This window comes from Vicia villosa, linkage group LG7 (genome assembly GCF_029867415.1).
Source record: "Vicia villosa cultivar HV-30 ecotype Madison, WI linkage group LG7, Vvil1.0, whole genome shotgun sequence".
NCBI lineage: Eukaryota > Viridiplantae > Streptophyta > Magnoliopsida > Fabales > Fabaceae > Vicia > Vicia villosa.
Window position 1 is genome coordinate 16,884,536 of NC_081186.1, and position 23,009 is coordinate 16,907,544.

At 36.3% G+C, this 23,009-nt stretch overlaps 1 long non-coding RNA gene across 1 annotated transcript; it reads left to right on the forward strand.

Moving 5' to 3' along the window:
• The first annotated feature begins 1,351 nt into the window (after window positions 1-1,351).
• LOC131616985 (uncharacterized) lies at window positions 1,352-4,197 on the forward strand. The gene is made up of 3 exons (XR_009288370.1): window positions 1,352-1,491; window positions 1,796-1,904; window positions 3,752-4,197. It is a non-coding gene; the product is annotated as an uncharacterized LOC131616985 (long non-coding RNA).
• The last annotated feature ends 18,812 nt before the right edge of the window (window positions 4,198-23,009 follow it).

A 23,009-nucleotide genomic window follows, 5' to 3' on the forward strand; every position in this document is an offset into this window, starting at 1 on the left:
TTTTTCTATCCTTCAATTGGCATCAGAGCGCCGGTTCTAGGTGCAAGCACTTAACCGTGTTAGACAAAAGATTCAGGGAGAAAAACACAAAGTTAAAATGGTTGAAACAACTTTATCTACTCCTACTCCTGAACAAAACAACAATGGTAATGGAAGCAATAGTTTCAATGGCTATAATAGACCACCAGTTTTTGATGGTGAAAACTTTGAGTACTGGAAAGATAGACTCGAAAGTTACTTTCTTTGTCAAGACGGTGACTTAAGGGATCTAGTGCTGGATGTTTACACACATCCTGTAAATGCTCAAGGTGTCAAGGTTTCTAGACAAGCCATGAGTGATGCTCAAAAGAAAGACTTCAAGAATCATCACAAGTCTAGAACTATATTGCTAAATGCTATCTCTCATCCTGAGTATGAGAAGATAACAAACAGAGAAACAGCTCATGATATCTTTGAATCCTTAAAGATGACTCATGAGGGTAATGCTCAAGTTAAGGAGACAAAGGCCTTAGCTCTAGTCCAAAAGTATGAAGCATTCAAGATGGAGGAAGATGAAAACATTGAAGCAATGTTCTCAAGATTCCAGACTCTGACTGCTAGATTAAGAGTGCTTGACAAAGGCTACACCAAAGCTGATCATGTGAAGAAGATCATCAGAAGCTTACCCAAAAGATGGGGTCCCATGGTAACTGCATTCAAGATTGCCAAGAACTTGAATGTAGTGTCTCTTGAAGAGTTGATCAATGTCCTGAGGAGTCATGAAATAGAGCTGGATGCAAATGAACCTCAGAAGAAAGGTAAGTCAATTGCATTAAAATCTAATAGTAAAATATAAACTAATGCTTTTCAGGATGAAGAAGAAGATTCTGAAGAGTTAGAATCAGAAGAAGAAGAAGATGAACTCACTAGTACAAAAATACCTTTTTAGCAAATGTTGTTAAGTCAGTTCGCTTGCCACCTGACTTAAGAAGTGACGCGGTGGCAATTTTGTAAATATTTATAACTTTGTTAGGTCGGTTGCAATCATAACTGACTTAACAAAGATTAAATAAAAAATAAATAATTCACATTAAACTTCTTAAGTCACCTGTATTTACTATCTGACTTAAAAAAATATATTTATTAAGTCAGGTGTAGCTTACCCGACCTAAGAAGCTTTGTTTACTTCAACAAATTAAATTGCAAAATGTATGATGCGGGAATCGAACCCAGTAACATTCAAAGAGTAGCAGTTATATTATATATATAATAATTATAAACTTATAATTATATTTTATATATTTATTATATTTATTTATATAAAGAATTAATAATTAATAAATAAGAAATAGAAGTGTAAAAATCTTTTTTGTTTTCACGTGAAAACTCGTTCCTACTTCTCAAAGTCATAAACCACCGCTTGCTTCTCGCTGCTCTCTGTCGTTGGCTTTCCACCACTGGTTGCGGCTGACAACAATTGTCCTCTACTCTCCGGTTGTCTTTCTCATTAAGGTTAGTTGATACCTCCCTATCTCTTCTCTAATTCTCGTTAGGGTTTCTCTCAATCTTAAAACCCCTTCTTCTCAAACCCTCGTACAAATCCCACCTTATCTCTCTCCATTGAAGAGATTTAAGATTTGATTTAGGAATTTAGGGTTTAATAGTTACTTGTATAGACATTATTGTGTATATAATTGATATTTTTTGTTTTTATTTGCAAACATTTGTGGGATGGAATAAACATCACTGTTGTGTATGATTCATTTTTAATTTATGAATAATGGTCAGAGTTGTGTTCTTGATATTGATGTTCTAGGGGCAAGATCTGTGAGGGCTAGTTCTCTTCAATCCATATTCATTTTTGTATGCCCTCCATCAATGGAAGAGTTGGAGAAGTGTCATCATGAAATCATCAACTCATTCAGGTTTGTCTTAAAATTTATCATCATCCTTATCATCCATGCTTTCTTCCTTAAATTCATCACCGAATTCCTTATTTATGTCGGCCTCTGGAAATAATTAATCCTCGACATCAACACTTTCATCTTCTTCATTTATATTATTCTAGCCACACCACAGCCCAATAATAGTCCCTATAAATTAAATTAAAGAGCACACAATAATAATTATCACTATGTAAAAGTACATAAATATTATGATGTAGTTGTAAAATTTCAAATTTAGTGTGACAAAAATATGTGAGTGTCTCCGATAAATGCAAAGTAAACACTGTGTTTGGCTTCCATAATGCTAATAGGGGATCTTCTATGAATACCTTGACGTTTGCGAGAGTCAAACTGCAGTGAAATGCAAGTTGGTTTGTTAGATTCTTTTTGTCAAACCAAAACACATTAGTGTGATACTAGTTAGTTACATACCAACTTCTCAATCTGATAATGATCTGAGTGGTTCCAGTCATAAGAATGGCCATATAAAATTATAGGCGTTCCAAGATGAGTCAATATGTAAGCATACCCCTGCAATAACCATAAGTTAGATGCAGATCATCATTTTATCAACATTATTAAACTTTGTTTAATTAAGAATGTAATTAGTTAGCATCATAGGACCTAAAAGTCAACAATATTGTCTAGTTTTTGCAAGTATCCAAATGGAAAGTCACTAAAGCTAAAACAAACGTTAACATGAGATAGTGTAGTTAATTGTATATGTGCCTGACAAGCCACCAACATGTTTATGCACATATACATTCTTAGTACCATATCTAATTATGTAACTACTTCCCTCTGGACTTGAAATAATTATTATTTAAAAAGCCTCGTGTGTCCAAAGAGTATGTACCTCCATAACCAGATTATAAGAGAAGGGCCAACGAGCCTGCACAAAGAGTGAGATAAGAGCATGAATTTTTATTAAAAAAACCTAAAAAGCAAAGTGTTATTACCAACATAAAAAGTTGAAATAAAATTATGTAGAATGAAATGACATATTTGCATTGCTGTCCAAATTCTCACTGAAAGGCAATAAAATAAAAGACAATATATTAAAGATTGCACACCAAATTCTCTGTAGATTGATACCAAAACCATATGATTTAGTTTAAAAGCCAAAAAAATTTAGACTCTATAATCTAAATTACCTTTGAATGACAACAACCATAATAGAAATATTACTAGTCTACTTTCACATCATGCACCCCTATAAATTGTTTCACGACAATATATTAAACTCTTTAACCTATACTTCTTTAACTTTAGAATGCTTCAACAAAAAAATAAAAACCTTTCTTTTCAAGTAAATAAACAAACATGGGTAATATCATTTGGTGATATATTAAGCTTTACCTAAAAGTCAAACTCATTCCCATTAATCCTTTGAGTAAAGGTTTTGCAAAATTCCAATTAAATAAACAAAGAACAACCATTTGATTATGAGAGTCAAGTTAGTTTAACACAAGGCTTGACATTATAACCCAAAACTCACCATTTAAATTAATTGGATAATTAACTTAAACAATTTTTCCTTTATTCTTAAAAGATAAACTTTTGTTTATTTTTGTTGTTAAATTTAATGATATTTTTTTATTTAAACAAGTTCCAATTTCAAAGACAACGAGTCATACTACTTCACTATTTGGGCTGATTTCGCAATAATTTAAAATACTTATATTTTGTCACTTGGTGAGAAACATAGAATATATAAATGCTATATGATTTTTATGATCTGATGCCATTTCCCTGGTTATCTGCTTATATTTGATGTTGTTAATATGCTTCAAGTGTTTCTTAATATGTTTATCCAATTTATTTAGTGCAACTGGATCATTGCTTGTGGACTCATACCAAATATTCATATCATGGTGAGTGTGAGCTCTTATTTAACTTCTAAGTTCAATTATGATAGAAGAGTTCTAGTTATATGTAAAGGAAGAAATTAATTTGATGAGATTTTCATTTCAATGTTGATATAAATGAATTGCACTGTCTGCGTTTGAGTTTGCAAATAAGCTCTCCTAGAGCTAAGGGTTTTTAAACAAAGTCTGGAAATTCTAAATCAGTTAGTATTTGAAACTTAAGGTCCTTAATTATCATGTTTTTCCTAAAAGTTACTAGTATATTTGTAAACTAGTATGTATGTCCCAAAGACTGTTCTTTAATGTTTATATGACAATGACACGTGGAGTTTGACAATAGGGAAATGTATGATTCAAGCATTGTCACATAGACATCCTTATAATTTGGGGATTGAAATATGTATGATATGATATTTTCTATTGAAGGTTTTTTGGTTTGATTGTACTTTGATAAGAAGTTGTTATTTCAGCTCGGTAGTTACTCTTGTTTATGCTTTTTAATAAGACTAATGTCATCTCTATTGAGTTTATAGGTTAATGCGATTGAACTTAACCTGCGAGCATAGTACCTGTGTTAATTACAATGATGTTTAATTTGATATGACAATATTTTTATTTATATGGTTTAATTTTGAACTGTGGGTGAAATATATGGAACAAAATGATTATAAGATGGTATTATTATTATTTTGCTTGCTGTGTGTCTGTTGCTTATTAGATTTTATTTTATTTTTGAAATATATATATATATATATATATATATATATATATATATATAAGTACCATCAAAAAAAAATGTGAAAAAAATTAAACTTGTTAGGTCGGTTAAATATATTCGACTTAAGAAACCAACTTCTTAAGTCGGGTCCAAGTCCGACTTAAGAAGTCCAAACTTCTTATGTCGGCAATTCTTAGGTCAGGTTCGGAACCGACTTAAAAAGTCGTTTTTAACCGACTTAACAAGTGTTTTTTGTACTAGTGACTTTCTATGATTTCAAGAAGAGTAAATCAACTCTGGAAAAGCAAGTAGAGAAAGTTCAAGAACTTCAAGAACTTCAAAAGGCCTGAAAGAGGAGAATCTTCTGGACACAGAAGATCTGACAAGAAGAAGGTGACGTGCTATGAATGGAAGGAACCTGGACATTACAAGAATGAGTGTCCAAAGCTTCAGAGGGAAAAGCCCAATAAAAAGTTTGAAAAGAAGAAAGGTCTTATGGCTACTTGGGATGACTCAGATTCTTCTAATCAAGAGTCAGACTCTGAAGATGAGCAGAAAAACATAGCACTGATGGCCACTGTTGATGACGAATCCGAATCTACATCAGACTCAGATTCTGAAGAGGTATTTTCTAAGCTTTCTAGAGATGAGCTTATTTCCAGCTTAACTGGACTTCTGGAAATCAAGGCTAAACTTAGTATCAAATACAAAAAGCTGAGAAAGCTCTTTGCACCTGAAACTAAGAAGCTTGAAATAGAAAATGCTGAACTTAAAGAAAAAGTTTTGAAACTATCTAAAGATGTTGAATCATCTTCAAGTTCAGAAAAGTCTATTCCAAGTGTGAACAATATTCTTAAGGAATATGACTTGAGTTTCAGGAAGTTTCTATCTAGAGGTATTGGCAGAAGTCAGCTAGCCTCTATGATATATGGTGTAAGTGGAAACAAGAGAATAGGCATAGGCTATGAGGGTGAAACCCCATATAAACTTGAACCAGTTGATGAAATGGTTATTACATACAAACCTTTGTATGATCAGTTCACGTTTGGCCATTCTCATGATATAAAGCACACGTCTAACTCTAAGAGTTTCCACATAACACACACCAAGAAATATGTTTCACGCACAAGAAAATCTTATGATAGATTCTGTGCTAAACCTCAGTTCAATCAGAACTTGAGGAGAACTAACCCAAAAGGACCTAAAAGAATGTGGGTACCTAAGGAAAAGATTATGCCTGTTGCAGATCTCCTTCAAGGCTCAAAAGACAAAGGAAAACATGTCATGGTACCTGGACTCTGGGTGCTCGCGACACATGACAGGAAGAAGGTCTATGTTCCAAGACCTGGAGCTTAAATCTGTTGGAGAAGTTAAGTTTGGAGGGAACCAGAAGAGCAAGATCATTGGCTCTGGAACCATATGCATTGGTAACTCTCCCTCTATAACTAATGTTCTTTTTGTAGATGGATTAGTGAAGGATAGAAAAACACTTAGAAAGGGGGGGTTTGAATAAGTGTAGTCTAAAAAACTTGAACGATAAAAACAATATGCACAGTTATTTTTATCCTGGTTCGTTGTTAACTAAACTACTCCAGTCCACCCCCACGGAGTGATTTACCTCACCTGAGGATTTAATCCACTAATCGCAACAGATTACAATGGTTTTTCACTTAGTCCGCGACTAAGTCTTCTAGAGTATCCTGATCACAACCTGATCACTCCAGGAACAAATGCTTAGACACAAGCTAAGACTTTCTTAGAGTATCCTGACCACCACGTGATCACTCTAATTACAACTGCTTAGACACAAGCTAAGACTTCCTAGAGTATCCTGATCAACACTTGATCACTCTAGTTACTTACAAATTAATGTAATCAATTCTAAGAGTATTACAAATGCTTCTGAAAAGCTATAATCACAACAGTGATATTTCTCTTAACGTTTAAGCCTAATCTCACTAATATATTACAACAGCAATGTAGTGAGCTTTGATGAAGATGAAGTTTCTGAGCTTTGAATTGAACAGCGTTTCAGCAAGTCTTTCAGAATAATATCGTTCAGAATTGGTAACCTTGCTTCTCATCAGAACTTCATATTTATAGGCGTTTGAGAAGATGACCGTTGGGCGCATTTAATGCTTTACGTGTTCCGTACAGCTTTGCATTTAATGTTTCACGCTTTTGTCAACTACCTCGAGCCTTGTTCACGCTGTGTCTACTGACGTTGCCTTTAATAGCTTCCAACGTTCCTTTTGTCAGTCAGCGTAGCCTGCCACCTGTACTTTCTTCTGATCTGATGTTTGTGAATAAAATATTTGAATATCATCAGAGTCAAACAACTTGGTGCATAGCATCTTCTTGTCTTCTGACCTTGAAGTGCTTCTGAGCGTGATACCATGAGAACTTCAGTGCTTCTGCTTCTGATCTCAAGTTCTTCTGATGCTTTCATAGACCCATGTTCTGATTCTGCCTTGACCATCTTCTGATGTCTTGCCAGACCATGTTCTGATGTTGCATGCTGAACCTTCTGAGACAAAGCTTCTGAGCGCTGATTTGTGCATACTCTTTATATATTTCCTGAAATGGAAATTGCAATGTATTAGAGTACCACATTATCTCACACAAAATTCATATCCTTGTTATCATCAAAACTAAGAATATTGATCAGAACAAATCTTGTTCTAACAATCTCCCCCTTTTTGATGATGACAAAAACATATATAAATGATATGAATTTGCGATCAGAAAGAGCAGACGGCTAAAGACAAATTACACAGCTATAGCATAAGCATGTGAATATGTTTCCCCCTGAGATTAACAATCTCCCCCTGAGATGAATAATCTCCCCCTGAAATAAATACTCGAAGAACTTTAATAATAAAAGACTTCCCTGATTATTTCGGTAGAGACGATCACATAAGCTTCTTGCTTCTGATAATTCATAGCTTCTGACTTCTGCTTCCGTTGGACAGCTTCAGAACTTGAATTTCTTTAGATCCCTAGAACACACACAGCTTCTGATTCATGCTTCCATTTAGGACAGCTTCAGAACTTGAATTTCTTTGATCTTCAGAACATTCACAGCTTCTGATTCCTGCTTCCATTTAGGATAGCTTCAGAACTTGAATTTCTTTGATCTTTAGAACATTCACAGCTTCTGATTCATGCTTCCATTTAGGACAGCTTCAGAACTTGAGTTTTCTGGATCTTTTAGAACATTCACAGCTTCTAATTTCTGCTTCCCTCGGATAGCTTCAGAGCTTTGAATTTCTTCTTACATCACTTCATGCTAGATTGTATCAGAACATTGTTGAATGTACCAGAGCATCATCAGAGCATCTCTACATCCTGAAATGTTACAGAACAAAACTAACCGACAAAAGTCAGCATGAATGAGTTAGAACATAAAATGTGTATCAGAGCACAAAATATGTATCAGAGCCATATAAGCCATATAGAATATGTCAGATCCAATAGACAATGTATCAGAGCAAATAGACAATGATTTGGATCATATTCTATTATCAGAATTTCTGATCATTCTTCCTTCTTGCTTCTGATTTTGAAGCTTCCTAGCACTCAGCTTGCTTCAAGAATCCAAGAGCTTGATTCATTTTGTTGCTTCTTATGTTGATCTTGAATCTTTGATTCCTGCAACAACACAACTTAGAAACATATGAAGCTTGCAGCTTCTGTTAGAAATGTGGAGCCTTTTTACTCGGTAACTGATAATATTAATCAGATCATTTATCATATATTTTCTCCCCCTTTTTGTCATAACATCAAAAAGCATAAAAGATTCAGATGTAAAGCGAGAGACAAAAGGAAAGAAAAACAAATAATCATTGATAAAAAGCAGAAGTACAAGAGTTATGCAGAATAAGCTTTTCATTGATTAACCAAGTAGGATTACAAAAGAGGAATGCAGGAAAACAGATGCAACAAGGAAAGAAAACTACAAAGACTTAAAGCCTAAGACTCTATCCTACGCAAAGACTGCGCAAACAACTCAAGAACCCTCTGGTCTTCAGTTTGTTCAGCCATGGAAGCTTGAAAACTCTTCATGCCTGTCCAGACTAGAACCTCCACTGTAGGAGAGATCCAAGAGACCAAAGAGGAAGTGAGGGACAGTTCATAGACAGGGAGCTAATGTTGCAAACGGGCTCCAGTGACTCAAGAAGGTCTTCTTCCTTTGGATAAATGTTGATAACAGCATTGAAGAAGAGATCTGTCTTGAAAGAGACTTGGAGAGCCATCCCAAGATATGCTTCACATCCTGTAACTGATTAACCCTTCCATCCGTTCTCATTGAGTTGAAAGGATTCATGATGAACGCTAGGTTGAAGATGAATGAACTAGGGTTTATGCCAAAGAAAAACTTTGTTGGACAAGAAAGAAAAAGAAAGAGAAAGAGAGCCAAGACTTATTGAAAAAATGCAACGAAATGAAGGAATAAATAGAGGGAAGAAGAAGAGGGACAATAAAAGAAATGATGAATGGCATTTAATGTAACATGACGTGAGGAGAGATAATAATGACAAAAGACGAGATTTGCACAGTTACCTAAGTAGACGTCCCCTCAACTGCACGCACGCTTGTCCAGAAAAAAAATAAACACGTGTTTACCATCTGGATAGCCAGTTACAGCTGTTTTGCTTTTAAAGAGATTCTGAATCAACTTAGACAATGAAACGTTAGTAATAACCGAATCACAATTTCTAATTGATTTCAATCAGAATTTCTTATAAAAAAAATATCCAATTTCATTTCAGAAGATACTCATACATAAGATCTTCTCATCTTCTCATTCTGGGCATAGATCCATACTGATATTCTTCAGAATGAACTTAAACCTATCTTCAGCAAGGGGTTTTGTAAAGATATCAGCCCATTGATGGTCTGTATCCACAAAGTTTAAAGATATAACACCCTTCTGAACATAGTCCCTTATGAAATGATGTTTAATCTCAATATGTTTAGCTTTTGAATGTAAAATAGGATTCTTAGATAAACATATAGCAGAAGTATTATCACAGAAAATAGGAATGTTACTCTCATATATCTGATAATCTTCCAGCTGACTTCTCATCCAGAGCATTTGTGTGCTACAACCAGCAGCAGCAACATATTCTGCTTTTGTTGTTGAGAGGGCAATAGTAGCTTGTTTCTTGCTGTACCATGAGATTAGATGACTTCCAAGAAATTGACAACTTCCAGAAGTGCTCTTTCTTTCTATTCTATCTCCAGCATAGTCAGCATCATAGAATCCTACTAAGTTGTAATCTTTAGATTTTCTGTAAACTAAACCAACATTAGTAGTACCTTTCAGATACCTTAGAATTCTCTTAACCGCTGTTAAATGAGATTCTCTTGGATCTGATTGGAATCGAGCACACAAACAAACACTAAAGAGAATGTCAGGTCTAGAAGCAGTTAGTGTCATACCCCAAAATTTACCCGATATAATCTGTATCTTCTAATTTATTAAGGGTGTTAAAAATTAAGAGCCATAGGGTTTAATATATCTATTATTAAACTCGACCTCTTATAAAATTTCTTTATAAATTGGTTGAAATAAAAATAGAGGTTGGAATAGCAAGTATTTTGGGATCTGAACAGTGGGCCCAATTGTTACAAAATTCTATGTTTTTTTGGAGAAATCATTTGTGTTTTACTAACATTTGTTTTTATTTTTTAAAATTCAATTATTAACATTATGATTATTATTAGGTAGAATTAGGATTAATTAGGTTTTTATTTTTAATTAAGTTTTATTAATTATATTAAGATTGTTAGTACCAATTTAAAAAAAAAAAAACATTATTATTATTATTAGAGTTATATTTAGTTTTTTTATAATTATTGAGTTAGTTGGGCAATAAGCATATTAGGTATAGAAATAACCTAAATTGACCAATATAAATGGGATGCTTTCTAACACACCAGGGAGAGGCAAAATTCGGCAAAAAAATAAAAGAAGAATGATACAGAAACCGTAAAAACCGTGTGGCCAAAGCAAAGTAGCAGAACAGAATATTGACCAATTCAAGCCAAACAAACGCTCCCAATCGATTCACAGGAGTTTTCTGGAGCCATTACCACCATTGCTTTCAGCCGAAGCGCTCGGATTGGCCTCCTTCACGCCATCGTTTTGCGTTTTTACCTTAATTCCATTGCCGTTGATTCACGATGCATAAATTGATCTTGATTATATAATCGTGTTTAGATTGATGTTTATAATCTTTCTGCAAATTTAATTTGATTTTGGTGGTCATTTGAAAGATCCACCATTGTTAGGGCCCCCAAGCTCTAAATTGGGATTTTCTAAATTAAATGTAATTGGCCCAAACCGTGGCCACCGATGGATTCAGAGAGCAAATTGAAGTTGGTCTATGTATCTGGAATTTATTTACTCATCATGTTTGTTAGATACAGATTTGTAGGTTATGGCACCACACTGCAATGTTTCAGAAAGAAAATACGAAGAAGAAGGGGCTGCACGCTTCTTTGTTTTTTTTTTAATTCCGTTTTATTCGTTTTTGTTTATATATTATGATATGGGATCATTATTTGACAACAAATGGAAAACGGCTCAGTGGTTGAAGCAAGCCGCCATACTCTCTTGCACGTACCGAGTTCGATACCGTCCTCCGACGTTTGTTTTTCTCAATTTATTTGCTCGCGGATTAGGTGTTGCACCCAGGCGCAAGACCACAATAAACCTTCAACGAGAGCCCTTGGATCTCAACGCAGCTTGATCCAACGTCTCTGGATGTAGCAACACACCATGCACCTTCACAAGGGAGTATCTTATTTTATTTAATTATTTAGATTTAGTGGTGATTAACTATGTTTAATTTAATTAGTTCATTTTAATTAGGAAAATTAAATTAGGATTAGGTTTTAGGATTATAATATTTTTCCGATTATTTTGATTACTCGATTATTCGAGTTAATTAATTTAATTAACTTTAACTATTAAAATCACAAAAACCCTGGGTAAATTTATCAATGCATTAGGGTTTGCCCAATCCCATTGCCCATTTGGCAAAAATATTAATTTAATTAATTCTTGATTAATTCTCTCCTCGACCCGCCTAAAGCTATTAGTCGCATTAGACGAGAGATGAAAGATCTAATATTAATTCAATAAATTCTAATATAATTCTCTCCTCGACCCGACTAAAGCTATTAGTCGCATTAGACGAGAGATAAAAAATACATAAATTTAAAACACACTTAATTTGTTGCCCGCGACGATCAATCTATCGATCTGAGTAACCAGCAATGACTATTAATCTGTTAGCTATACTGATCAAATCTATTGATCACCGCATCTAACAGTGCCATATCAAATAAGGGTTGTACGCCCAAACACTTAAAACACATCAAACCACAAACCACAGATTTTCATCTCTTCAATACTGCGAAACTACGAAGGTAATTCAAAATACCTTTTCAAAACTGCGAAACGGTAATTCAAAATACCGTCAACACATTCATATCAAATTCAAAGGCGTACAATCCTGTGCCCGAACTACGTTGACTCTGATTCTCCATAAGGAGATACGTAGGCACTTGGTAACAAGGCGAGTCTCCCCCCTAAAAATCTCAATTCAGTTTTAAATCTTAATTTTTCCCTTCCTCATTTCATTAGCTATAAACCTTATCTTTGCCATAAACCCTTATCTTTGCAATGTTAGCCTTTAGGAAAGGGTTGAGGGTGCCTAATACCTTCCCTCAACCTGATTATAATAACTTACCCTGAATCTGTAACACCCAATATTTTCATTATTTGATTTAAATTGGAATTAAATTATTTATTTGAAATTATTTGGCATTTGATTGGATTTAATTGAAGAATTGTGGAAAAAGAGGTTATTGGGCTTAATGTGGTGTTAGTAAAGAGGGGGTGCTATGTTAGTAGGCCTTTTACTAAATTAAAATCTATTTTTCATAAAATAAGGAATTGAGGAAAAAAAGGAAAAATAGATGTGGAAGAGAAGCAGAAGAGTAGAAGTGCTGATACGTGAAAGAGGAACAGAAGAGGAAGAGGGCTAATCAAGATCCTTGGCTAAGGTAAGGGGGGACTCTTCCGGTTAATATCTTTTATCGTATTATAGATAATAGGACTGATTTAGATGCATTGTTTGTGTCAATTGGTTGTATGATGGATTGGGGTTTTGGGATGATTTTGAGGGGAATTGTATGATGTGATGAATCGTATGATTATGTGACTGTTATGATGATTGAATGATCCTTTTGTGTGTTATAATTGTGTTATAACATGTATGTGGCTGATATGGTGGTATTTGAGGTTCATGATATAACTTGATTTGGGTTTTGGGGATTTTGGGAAGAATCCCGTAATGCTGTCAATCGATGTGAGATCTCTGGGTTTTGCCAGTTCGCGTCGCGAAGGTGGGTGCGCGCCGCGAAGGCGTAACTTTTCTCGTTCCGCGCCGCGAACCTGTGTTTGCGCCGCGAAGGCGTGTTTTCTATTCGTTACGCGCCGCGAACTGTGTGTGGCGCCGCGTGCTGTAGCGATAATTATTTTCTTTGAAAAATTTAAAAATGTGTAACTTTCAAACCGTAAGTCCGTTTTAGATGCCGTTTTGGACGTTGTTCCTTAAATTGAATGTTCTACCATATAAAATAAATATAACAACAATAACTTGATTTTATTTTGAAAAGTATCGTTTTTCCATATGTGGTTTATTCTTGTTTTGCATAGTTGATGAGGTGCAAGGGTTTGTTGTTTGCATAATTGAATAAGTGCAATGATGGGTGTTGTTATAATGTGATTGCTTCTGCTTGTTATGAAAAATGGGTGTTGTTCATGGTAAATATGGTTATCATGTGTTTTGATGAATGATGATGTAAATGCTCTATTATTGTTGGGTTTATTTGTTGTACTTGGTACACGGTTGTGAGGGGTGCTATTGTTGTTGCACTGTGTGGTGAATGTTTTATCTGTTATGATGTCGTGGTTGTAACTGGTAATTGATATACATATATTGTTGATGTAAAATATGCATTTATTTATGGTTGAGAAATAGCATAACTGTGTGTGGCTATTGAATATCGTGGTGGTTGATGATTATGACATTTGGTTGTTTAATGTTGATGGTGAGCATGTTATGGTTGATACATGCATTTCATAATCATGTTGTGGGCTGTATCCCTTATGGTGGTGGGACAGCGGTAGCTAATTCCCATTGTGTGGAATTGGTGAGAGAAGTAGCCGAATCTTTATGGTGGTGGATCGGTGAGATGGGTTATCCCATGTTTGGTACCACATGCATATAGTTGCATTTGCATTAGGTTACTTGTGTTATTATAACATGAATGGAAGATTGTCCAATGTTATAATATGTGATGATTGTGTAATGGTTATGATTTGATTGGATGAATTATGGTGTTGCCTCTTGGTAATGTATTCTATTTGTTGTTGTGTGTTGATGAGTACTTCATGACAATCTGAATATAATGAAATTGGATGAATAATGTAACTATGATGTGTTATTGTTTATGATTCGATAACATTTGTTAATTGTGAATGAGACTCACCCTTACTTTGATGATTTCAGATTGGCGAGTAGCGGCTTTTGGCTCGGTGAGGATTAGCTCATGAGTCAGTTCGTTTAGTATAGCGTCGGTGTCATGCTCTGATATTGTAACACTGGGGGAACGCTAGTTTAGAGTTTATGATAATACTCTATCGTGTTGTTATTGTATTAATTCTGCGGAATACTGCATAGATGATGTTATGCTTACCCGAATGATGAATTGTCCGCTGTGTTAACATGAGATGTTTATGTATTATGATTTTGTTAAATGGATGATTTTCCCCTAAGTGAAGCATGACAATTGATTTATGATAATTTGTTTTAAATTGAATTGTGGCACCCTTGTTTTCATGTTTTACTCTGAATTATTTTATTAATTTCCGCGGGGTTTAGAAGGGTGTTACAATAGTGGTATCAGAGCAGGTCGGTCCGTCCGGCCAATTGTTGAGTCAGTTGAGTTGCGCGACAGTTGTATATTGTCGGCATATTATTCCTTGGTACGCGACATGTGAGTGAATCACTGTCGGTACTTGGTTGTTTGTTGCAGGTGTTGGATTGAAAAAAGTGGGGGAGAAGCTTCGCTTCTCGGTTATGTTTCAGTTGCAAGAAGATTGATTCAGTAGGCTGTTGTTGGCAACAGTGTGAGCGTTGTCGGAGTTTGTTGTTTCCCGAGTTGAAGGTGACTTGGAATTAAGACTTCACTGGTAATTGAGTTGGGACATCTTGAAGGAAGATGATTAGAGGTAATTGACAGTTATTGTAAGAGAAGGAAATTGGAAAGTTGCGATGTGTCAGCTCTGCTGGTGTGCTGCGAAGTTGTCAGTTGTGTAGCCTTGCGTCTCAGAAGAGGTTCAGCTGCAAGTTTGCGAAGAGGATTGATGTCGTAATGTTTCAGAAATCGCACTTCGGCGATAGGATGTGTTGCTCAAGTCATAAGAATGTTTGGAAGTGAAGAGATACGATAAGGGGCTGTTTGGAATGTGATAGAGTTGAAGATAATGAGTTTTGGAGAGAGATTTTCGTAAGCAAAACGCAGGAAAATTGCTGAATAGCTGCGGAACTTCGAAAATTCATAACTGGAGTTCTGGACATCCGAATTGAGTTCCGTTTGAAGCGTCGGAAAGCTAACGAGATGAACTTTGTTATAAAAATGGTTGCAGCAGCTGTAACATAATTAATTGTGACAGGATGACGTTGGAAGGAGGCGAAGTTACGGTTACTCTTGTTCTTATAACTAGACTTGTTTATTGGTACTGCACGGGATGTCAGTGTCAGTGTTGAATGGATCGAAGGAATACTTGGAAGGTTTTTTTGAGAAGTAATTTTAAGAATTGAATTTACCAATTGAGGAGTTTTGGATATATCGTATAGAGTGTCGCTGCATGATGTCAGTGTTGCATTTTCGGACAATGATTGGAAAATTCATATCTTGGGTTCCGAGTGTCGGATTAATGTGCCGTTTGAACCTACGAGGAGGAGGGATTGTGTTCTAATTTATGGAAGAGTTATAAATACGGTAGAGTGACCCTATGAGGAGAGGTTCTGAAGTCGGTTATAGAAGCGTGAAACTTGTGAATAAGAATGCCTACTACCGCGATTGTTTGAAACGACGTGGAGTAGAACATGTTGTTGATGAATAAGTCGATGAGATGTTCGGTCACAAAGATGATTTGAGTACCGATGGATTTTAGTGAGAAGTGAATTAGTAGTAAAGGTGGAATAAACTTTAGAACGGTTGAAGTCGTATTTGTGATGCCAAAGTGACGACAAGTATAAAAGAAGAATTGCAGAGAATTTCTAACACCTATTGATATGAGGAAGACTTTGTTGAGATTCCGAGTGGGATGATAATTGGACGTGAAGGATGTAATAGAATTTGGATTAAAACCACGAGTTATGAATGTTGTGCTATTGTGTTGCGTAGGAAGTCTTTAAATATGTCGGTGCTAAGGATGAATGAGTGGATTTAATTGGACAATTTAGAGACTTGAGTTGGTATGTGAAGGTGATCCTAATAGTGTTAGATTGAGTATGCTAGAAGATGACTAGTGGTATTCTTAACGAGATTAGAGAAGGTCAGAAAGATGATGTTGAGTTGATCGATAGGTTGACTTTGAATTACCAAGGTAAAGGCGGTGAATTCAGAATCGACGGGAATAATATAATGAGGTTGAGTGATTGGATTTGTGTAACTGATGTTTTGAGCTTCGGAAGAATATTCTAGAAGAAAGGAGACCGTAGTGGATTATTGAACTATGACGATGTTAATGAGTTTGGGTGCAAACTCGGAAATGGACACTATTATGTAGTAACGACGGTTTATGCTTAAATATGATTTTCAACTAATATTGACAAATTTAGGACTTGATCACCCTAAATCTCTTGTTGGTAGTAGATGAAATCATATAAATGAGATGAACTTGTTTTGTTACCTTAATGGTATAAGATGTGATGAATACTAAGCCGTGAAGAATAATCATTCACTATGTTGTGTGGACTTATGAAGAGGTGAATATGGAAGAGTGCAACATGATGGGCAAATGACTTAAAACGGGTAATCAGAGTCGCGCAGCGAAAGTGCGATGTGGAGTAGTGTTATGAGTACTACTTGGGGGAAGTGAGGAATTAATATGTCAGGAGCTTACCTGGGGAATATGTGTCGATCTATATGTTGGAGTTAGAACCCAGTGGATGTAAGGATGTCGGGTCGAAGAATTATAAATCTTTTGAATAATTGCCGAGATGATGAATATGTTATTATGGTTGTACGTAGTTAACGAGTATGTATTCGGCGGAATTAAAACGAAGAGTTGATGTTATATGATGCTGTAATAATTTTGTGCTATTAATAAGGTGATATTGTATATTCCAGATATAATGAGGAATTATACTCCATGAAGGACGAAGTTGATTTAATTATTAGAAAGGAGCGAGACTCAGTTTAAGCTATTTTGTAAGCGATGGTATATTAAGGTTGATGAATGTGATTATAACTACTTGGGTGTACTCGTTCCGATGGTTGGAATGTTTAATAGATGTAGTAACTCAGGAATTTGTTTTTGAGTGCGAGTAAGTATTGATAAGTGGTAGATTAGCACCATGAATGGTGAAGAATGATTCTTGAACGAATGAGTAAAGAGAGTTGGAATCGGGTAAAACTCGGAAATCTAATTGGTGTAGATGATTGTAATGAGTAATCGGAGTAGCGTAGCAGAAGTAGAATGTAAAGTGTTGGATGATTGATGGAGTGACTTAAGAGGAGCCAGATAATTGGAATTCAATGATATAGGAATACGAGTATTGAGTTTCTTGAAGGAAGCGGTTGGTGAAAAGTGTAAGTATTACCTTATCGCTCAGATGGAAGAGTGTGTCTAAGGTTGGTATGTTTGGTAGATGGAATGCATTACTGTATTGTTGATCAAGTGTTATCATACTATAAATTGTGTAATTGTATTACTCGTTTGTTGAGCGTATTGTATAGGTTGTACCTCAATGTTTTATTGTTGTTAACCTTTTGGAGGTATAACGAGTAGTACACCTTTAGGTGGTCAAATGCGACGTAAGAGCTACGATTGAATGGGTGAGATGTGTTTCCTGTTGGTTATGTCAGATGGATTTTTGAGGATTGACTGATGGAAATGTTATAAGGGAACTGGAGAGTCGGAGGAAGGGCTCTATCCGGGACTTTTCACTTGAAGTATGTTTTCGAGGACGAAAACTCTTTTAGTAGGGGAGAGTTGTAACACCCCATATTTTCATTATTTGATTTAAATTGGAATTAAATTATTTATTTGAAATTATTTGGCATTTGATTGGATTTAATTGAAGAATTGTGGAAAAAGAGGTTATTGGGCTTAATGTGGTGTTAGTAAAGAGGGGGTGCTATGTTAGTAGGCCTTTTACTAAATTAAAATCTATTTTTCATAAAATAAGGAATTGAGGAAAAAAAGGAAAAATAGATGTGGAAGAGAAGCAGAAGAGTAGAAGTGCTGATACGTGAAAGAGGAACAGAAGAGGAAGAGGGCTAATCAAGATCCTTGGCTAAGGTAAGGGGGGACTCTTCCGGTTAATATCTTTTATCGTATTATAGATAATAGGACTGATTTAGATGCATTGTTTGTGTCAATTGGTTGTATGATGGATTGGGGTTTTGGGATGATTTTGAGGGGAATTGTATGATGTGATGAATCGTATGATTATGTGACTGTTATGATGATTGAATGATCCTTTTGTGTGTTATAATTGTGTTATAACATGTATGTGGCTGATATGGTGGTATTTGAGGTTCATGATATAACTTGATTTGGGTTTTGGGGATTTTGGGAAGAATCCCGTAATGCTGTCAATCGATGTGAGATCTCTGGGTTTTGCCAGTTCGCGTCGCGAAGGTGGGTGCGCGCCGCGAAGGCGTAACTTTTCTCGTTCCGCGCCGCGAACCTGTGTTTGCGCCGCGAAGGCGTGTTTTCTATTCGTTACGCGCCGCGAACTGTGTGTGGCGCCGCGTGCTGTAGCGATAATTATTTTCTTTGAAAAATTTAAAAATGTGTAACTTTCAAACCGTAAGTCCGTTTTAGATGCCGTTTTGGACGTTGTTCCTTAAATTGAATGTTCTACCATATAAAATAAATATAACAACAATAACTTGATTTTATTTTGAAAAGTATCGTTTTTCCAAATGTGGTTTATTCTTGTTTTGCATAGTTGATGAGGTGCAAGGGTTTGTTGTTTGCATAATTGAATAAGTGCAATGATGGGTGTTGTTATAATGTGATTGCTTCTGCTTGTTATGAAAAATGGGTGTTGTTCATGGTAAATATGGTTATCATGTGTTTTGATGAATGATGATGTAAATGCTCTGTTATTGTTGGGTTTATTTGTTGTACTTGGTACACGGTTGTGAGGGGTGCTATTGTTGTTGCACTGTGTGGTGAATGTTTTATCTGTTATGATGTCGTGGTTGTAACTGGTAATTGATATACATATATTGTTGATGTAAAATATGCATTTATTTATGGTTGAGAAATAGCATAACTGTGTGTGGCTATTGAATATCGTGGTGGTTGATGATTATGACATTTGGTTGTTTAATGTTGATGGTGAGCATGTTATGGTTGATACATGCATTTCATAATCATGTTGTGGGCTGTATCCCTTATGGTGGTGGGACAGCGGTAGCTAATTCCCATTGTGTGGAATTGGTGAGAGAAGTAGCCGAATCTTTATGGTGGTGGATCGGTGAGATGGGTTATCCCATGTTTGGTACCACATGCATATAGTTGCATTTGCATTAGGTTACTTGTGTTATTATAACATGAATGGAAGATTGTCCAATGTTATAATATGTGATGATTGTGTAATGGTTATGATTTGATTGGATGAATTATGGTGTTGCCTCTTGGTAATGTATTCTATTTGTTGTTGTGTGTTGATGAGTACTTCATGACAATCTGAATATAATGAAATTGGATGAATAATGTAACTATGATGTGTTATTGTTTATGATTCGATAACATTTGTTAATTGTGAATGAGACTCACCCTTACTTTGATGATTTCAGATTGGCGAGTAGCGGCTTTTGGCTCGGTGAGGATTAGCTCATGAGTCAGTTCGTTTAGTATAGCGTCGGTGTCATGCTCTGATATTGTAACACTGGGGGAACGCTAGTTTAGAGTTTATGATAATACTCTATCGTGTTGTTATTGTATTAATTCTGCGGAATACTGCATAGATGATGTTATGCTTACCCGAATGATGAATTGTCCGCTGTGTTAACATGAGATGTTTATGTATTATGATTTTGTTAAATGGATGATTTTCCCCTAAGTGAAGCATGACAATTGATTTATGATAATTTGTTTTAAATTGAATTGTGGCACCCTTGTTTTCATGTTTTACTCTGAATTATTTTATTAATTTCCGCGGGGTTTAGAAGGGTGTTACAGAATCTCTAAACTGCGTAGGGTTTCCTATTCGCCCTTCAGAATAGGTGGCGACTCTAATCTTTAATTTTTAGGGCAGGTTGCTACAGCTGGCGACTCTGCTGGGGATTAGTGATAACAAAACTGTAAATTATTATGCTCCTTTAGGTTTTGGCAGGGTATAGGTTTTGGCGAATCATTTAGGGTTTTGGCGAAATTTTTAGGGTTTGGTTTAGGATTTAGGTTTTCCTTTTTTATTAAATATTTAAATTTTTATTTATTTATTTATTCATCTGCAATTTATTCATTCATTTACGGTCAATTTAATTAAATATTTTTATATTTGTTATTTTATTGTATTCTGTTGGGATATTATATATTGCTGTTAAGCCTAAGCGTGGGAATTATAATAATGACCAGAGGGGAATTACATCGCCTACGAGTCTTATTATAATTCCACTCAGAGTGGGTTAGATATTCGGAAAGGTCTGATACGAGGCTCGACCTTGTTGAGGGCTGGACTGGGTATTTAGCTGATCTCTCTGGGAACCTACCCCTAAAACTCGAACCTCATGGACAAATGAGTTGTTCTAAAATCCAAAGAGACAAAAAGTCTCGGCGGCTACGAACGATCCCATGAGACCTTCTAGAACATACCAATGGGAAGGGTAGGCACCCTAAGCCGTTACGTCGAACCTATGAACCTATGGCTTATGTGCTTACGTGCTTATTATATATGCAATTTATATACTGCGAATGTCTTGCGTTTAAACTTTGCAGGTATTCCTACGCGTTCCCTGGCCTGCAGGGACTCTGTTTCCAAGACCATGTCCTTCCCACGAAGGGCATCTACATTTATGCACGTTGATTGGCTTTCCGATGGCCATGAGACCTAGTGACTGTCATGAAAGGTCACTCCGCGCCCGCATCTACGCACTCCCTAACCTGTGGGGAGTTTCCCTTTATATCCTTGTACTCTTACAACTATGTGTCCTTCCCACGAAGGACATCTTCGTTTACGCACGTCAATTGGCCTCTCGATGGCCATGCGATTCGGTGACTATCTTGAACGGTCACCCAGTGCTTACAGTTATGTATCCCCTAGCCGGTAGGGATTCTACTTCAAAAAAAAATCACATCATTCCCCGAAGGACAACTTCATTAGCATGCGTTTGATTGGCCTCTCGATGGCTATGAGATCTAGTGACTGTCCTGAACGGTCACTCCATGCTAGTTTCCGCGCACCCTCTAACTTGTTGGTTTTGGATTCCCATCTATACATCTTTCATCCCTAGCCTGTAGGGATTTTACTTCATCCGATATCGTCCTTATATAGGTTGTGTTCCGCATAGAGAACCTTCCCACTAAGGACAACTTCATTGGAACACGTTGATTGGCCTCTCGATGGCCATGAGACTTGGTGAATGTCTTGAATGGTCACCAGCCGCTACCTTATGCATACTCCTGAATCTAAGGGATTTCCCTTAGCGTGTCATAACGTTTATCCTACAAAGATTCCACGAGGGTCTAATGTCGCCTCTAAGGCTATCCCTAGGATTATACGTCATACGTCTGCATTGCATACACGGAGTTACAATACAAGGAGTCCCGCATACCTATGCGTTCGCATTTTCATGCAGTCATACATTTGCATTTACATTTGCATTTCTACCTTCGCCCGCATCCACACTCACATGCTAGCCGGTTTCCCGAAACTCCCGAAGAAAAAATAAAAGGATCACAATCTATGGAGAAAGGAGAATAAAATATGAGCGTGGTCTTACATGGAGGAAAAAAGGGATGTCTTTCGCCATGCCGACTACATGTCCATGCCTTGTCGTGACAGGATTATAAATGTAACAAAGGTTATCGTCGAGCAAGGATTAGTTCAACAAAGAAGTTCCCCATAGATACACTCAAGATGTATCTAGTCATCGAGGGGTTCATCTAGAACATATCAAATTTACAAGGACGCTCTACGATAACCTGGGGGCAAGGGTCAGTCCAACTGGGGCAATACCCTGAACAAATATGCCTATGGGGAAAAGCGACATATGTTAACTCCCCATCAAGGGTCAAAAGGGGTCATAGATTTCCTTTATCAATTTACAAACGCGGAAGGTTGCCAATGGTGTGATACTATCCTTAGAAAAAGCAAAAGAGGTTCAGTCTAAGGAAACTCATGAAGTTCCGAAACGACGAAAACCCACCGCTAACAATTTATTCCTGACAGGTTTGACGTGCCCAAGGAAAATTCGAGGTTGCCCTCACTTCTACAAGTCTAAAGAACTAAGGAATGAAACAAGGTCAGTGGATCTACAAAGGAGATTATCCCTAGGATTAATAGGTGTTTACCATGCTCACAATTTCAACCCTTACGATCGCTAAGTGTTACTCAGGATAGAAGTTGTACCTTCGGATTTAGCAATTCTAATGGGACGACCATGCAGGTTTTGGAATCAATTCATTCGCTTCATTCGCTCACCACTATGACTTTCCACTCGCACGCTTCTATTCTATTTTCAATTTCAAATCTAAGAGTATTAACAAACTTGAGGGAGAATGACGAATAGAAATAACTAAGTCCAGCTAAACATATGCTTTCAAGGTAAGACCGAGCCGAGGATGTACAGGCATTGTTTCAATTCCCAAACAGTGGAGATATAAGGATGTTAATCCCTCGTTACCCCCTCGAGCCAGGAGTTGGAGTTTGTTTCTAATTTAAAAAAAAACCTTGATTTTAACCAGGGGCAGGGTAGATTTCAATTAATTCAATGGTGTATTTTGGTTGTCAAGAGAATCAGTCAATCCAAGCAGGGATTCAAGCAAGGAGCAAAGCAAAGGTTCAAGCACATCTTCTTCCTCGTGTTCATCCAAGAATGAGGAAGTAATGAAGAAAATATTCACAACATCTTCTTCCTCAATACATCATTCAAGATCGAGGAAGTATCAAAGTCGAAGCTTGCAAATTAAAGTCAATATGGCAGTCACAACATTCAATATCTAAGGTT